General features: G+C 37.4%; 1 long non-coding RNA gene across 1 annotated transcript; it reads right to left on the bottom strand.

Moving 5' to 3' along the window:
- Positions 1-299: 299 nt before the first annotated feature.
- LOC131229800 (uncharacterized) lies at positions 300-705 on the bottom strand. The gene is made up of 3 exons (XR_009163602.1): positions 635-705; positions 500-559; positions 300-383 (listed from the first exon to the last, which is right to left on the bottom strand). It is a non-coding gene; the product is annotated as an uncharacterized LOC131229800 (long non-coding RNA).
- Positions 706-3,920: the final 3,215 nt, after the last annotated feature.

A 3,920-nucleotide genomic window follows, 5' to 3' on the forward strand; every position in this document is an offset into this window, starting at 1 on the left:
ATAGATCAACAAAATGATAATAAAAAGTAAGTTATTTACCTTATCAAAGTAGTCCAAGCTATTTACAAGAAATGACTGTTCACTGCTGCACAACTAAGCAAAAAAAAAATGAAATAGTGACAATAAGAGAATAGTGAACTATTTGGAAAGTGCTCTAACAATTATTATGTTAAGAACAATCATAATAAAAGACTTCAAGATTCTATTCCAATCCTTTGGTGATATCAAACCTGGGAGGAGTTCCTATCATGATCTGAATAAGTGACAAGACTACTAAGATTGTCTATTTTCGTTTGTTGCTCCTTAATACACAAATCCCACTCCATATGTGATTTTCTCTCTTCCTCAAGCTCCATGGCAAGCTTTTCACGTTCTAGTTCATACTAATAATCAAAACAAGGAAAAGTAAACACATGGAAACCATAAAATATATAAAAATAAATAAATAAACAATTCAAAGTGTAAATAGTAACAAGTTTCAGACGAGAACATATATTACTTTTAACATGTCCTTCCGCAGTTTCAAGATCTCCTGCTCCAGCACCTCTGAATGAGAACCCTACACCCAAAAATTCTCATGTACATTAAGGCTGGAGTTACTAGCAGGTTACATAAAAAGCAGATGCAAAATCACCTGAGGTTGACTACGCAGTTCTTCTATCTCTAGCTGTTGTCGCTTTAGTAGGGCTGCATCCGATAAAATCTATGGAAAAAACCATCCAGGGTTAGAAGAACATGAAGAAAAAAGAAGATATAATTAAAAAGCAAACGGGAACTAAATTCAACTAATTAATTCAGAGAAAACTTGCAAAGGGTTTGTTTAACCGTAAGAAGACAGCAGAAGTTTTAATGTGATGACAAATCAAAATAGGTTCTTTTTAAATAAGGTATAAGGCTAATAGTGAAGGGCTTTTCAGATATATCTCAATATGCAAACATCATTTATGCTTCCACAAATGCATTTTTGGGGAAGTGGGGACATACAGTGCATCCATAAAAAATGTGGATGGAGTGATGCAGTGAGTGCACCCATCCACACACAAAAAAGAGTTTCAAAATGAGGACTAAATGGAAATGGCTTGAACCCGTTATGATCTCATTGTCATTTGAGGATGGACAGGTTGTCCAGTTCATGCTTTGTAATGTTCAGAACAAGCCCTAAACATAATGTCATGTAGAGATATGAGATGCCCAAAGATTAACACTTGATGAAAGTATCAAGAAAGCTAATCATATTTCAAGAACAACATGATCAAGAAAGCTAAAATCCCCAAATCTGTAAGCCCTAAAATCCCCAAATCTATAAGCCCTAAAATCCCTAAAATCCCTAAAATCCCCAAAATCCCCAAATCTGTAAGCCCTAAAATCCCAAAATCTGTAAGCCCTAAAATCCCCAAATCAGTAAGACCTAAAATCCCCAAATCTGTAAGCCTTAAAATCCCTAAAATCTGTAAGCCGTAAAATCCCCAAATCTGTAAGCCCTGAAATCCCCAAATCGAAAGGGGAAGCGAGATAAACAGAGATGAAGGAAGAGAGATCGAGAGAGAGTACCTTTGATTTGATGGTAGCTGTTGTTAACAATGAGGGACGAGTAGGCTCTTGTGATGGTAGCTGTTGTTGATGAAGGTTGGGCGGCCATGCATTGGGACAAGATCTGCTGCTACCGTAGATGGGGAAGACTATGGACATCGTCGGTGGATGATGGGTTAGGGTTTGGAATAGAAAGAGGAGGGTGAGAGAGAGAGGAGAGGGGGACGCGGATTAGCTACTGACAGGTTGAGAGAGAGAGGGACGGAGAAGAGGAGGGCAGTAGAGAGAGAGGAGAGGGGGACACGGATTAATTATCGACGAGAGAGAGAGAGAGAGAGAGAGAGAGAGAGAGAGAGAGAGAGAGATGGAGGGAGAGCGAATTGCGTACTGAGTTACTCAGTACGCTTTTATCGTACTGAGTAAATTCAATTGGGCCCACCGTGAATTTATGTGGTTTATCCACACCGTCCATCCATTTTTAATGCTAATTTTAGGGGTTGATCCCAAAATTGAAGTAGATCCAAAGATCAAGTGGACCATTACATAGGAAACAGTGTGGAATAGTGATTTCCACTGTTGAAACCTTCCTAGGGTCTAAAGTAATTTTTATTTGTCATCCAACCTGTTAATATGATCACAAAGACATGGATGAAGAGAAAGCACAAACATCAGCTTGATCCGAAACTTCTTTGGCCACCAAAAATTTTTTAATGATAGATGTTCAATCAAACTGTTTCCTGTGCTGTGGTCCACTTGAGATTTTAATTTTCTTCATTTTTAGGATCACGCCCTAAAATTATCAGTTGACATAGATTAACGGAGTGGATAAAATAAATAAATAACAGGTTCTCACGAGGTCAATAAGTTAGATCACAATTTTGACCAGAATATTTGGCCCATTTTACATGTCTGGTCCATTCACTCTATTTTGCTAATCATTACCCTCAAATTGACTAGTTACTCGCCACGATCATGCTACATATGAGAGAGATATTGGGCAAACAAGATTGATCAACAATTTGAGTGAATTTTGATTTAAACATCTGAAGTTATTTACTTTTCAATCTGGACTGATCAGATTGTCCAAAAATGGTTAAAGGTTGTTCATAATATCAAAAATATATGAATGAATAGAAAACACGAACATCAGCTTGATCCAAAACTTCTATGGCCTCCAAGAAATTTTAAATGATAGAGGTTCAATCACACTATTTCCTGTGGTGTGGTCCACTTGAGCTTTAGATATGCTTCCTTTTTGTTCTTTAGACCTCAAATTATCTGTTAACATGGATGAATGGAGTGGATAAAATAAATAAATAACAGTGGACCCCACAGAGTTTACTTTGGTAAAAGTAACGAGTAACTCACCGAAATGTTGTAGAGAAGGGTTTCCTTAAAACATTCATAATCATATATTGGGCCTGCCTGAACGTGAGTAACATATCCAACCCACTCATTATGTGTGTCCCACTTGGATGAGGGATATCAGACCAAGTTTAACCGCATCCATGTCTGTATTAACTTATAAACAGATTGGATCTCAAATAAACATCGTGGCAGGCCCTAAGAAGGTTTCAATAGTGGGTGTCACTATCCCACTCTTTTCTATGGTGGGTCCACTTGAACTTTGGATCTACCCTGTCAATCAGATGCACCATTCCATGGTGGGCCATGAGCTTAAAAATAAAGTCAATCCATGACTAGGGTGAGCCACACCACATACTATAGTTGAGAGGGTTACCCTCCCATTAAAACATTCATAATCATTTATTGGGCCCACCTAGATGTGGTTCATAGATCCAACCCATTCATTATGTGTGTCCTACTTGGATGAGGAATCAGACCAAGTTTCATACACATCTAAAACTCATGTGGGCCCCATCAAATGCTTTTATATGTTTTAAGGATGTCTTCACATAGTTTTAGATGTTATGGCCCACCTGAGTTTCATATATGACTGATTTTTGGACTTAAAGGGGACACATCAAATGCATGGTGTTGATGTTCTACACACATCATGGTGGGGTGCACACAGATTAACCTCATGGGAAGTTCCCATGAGGTGACCTTATAGTACCATTTAACTATTTTAGGTAACTCCCTCATGGGTGTTACTCTAACCGTGTAGGGCCCACCTTGATATATTTTATGTATATCGACACCGTCTATATATTTTTCCATCATATTTTAGGATGTGATTTCAAATCATAAGAACTAAATAATCTTAGGTGGGCCATACTAATCAAAATAATATGATGAATAACCATTAAAAACCTTTTGAAGGCCACAAAAGTTTTGGATCAATTTGATCTTTGTAGTTTACATTCATCTAGATCTTCTTTACATTATCAACAAGTTGGATTGCAAATAAACATTACTAAAACCTTACA

This window comes from Magnolia sinica, chromosome 2 (assembly GCF_029962835.1).
Source record: "Magnolia sinica isolate HGM2019 chromosome 2, MsV1, whole genome shotgun sequence".
Lineage (NCBI taxonomy): Eukaryota > Viridiplantae > Streptophyta > Magnoliopsida > Magnoliales > Magnoliaceae > Magnolia > Magnolia sinica.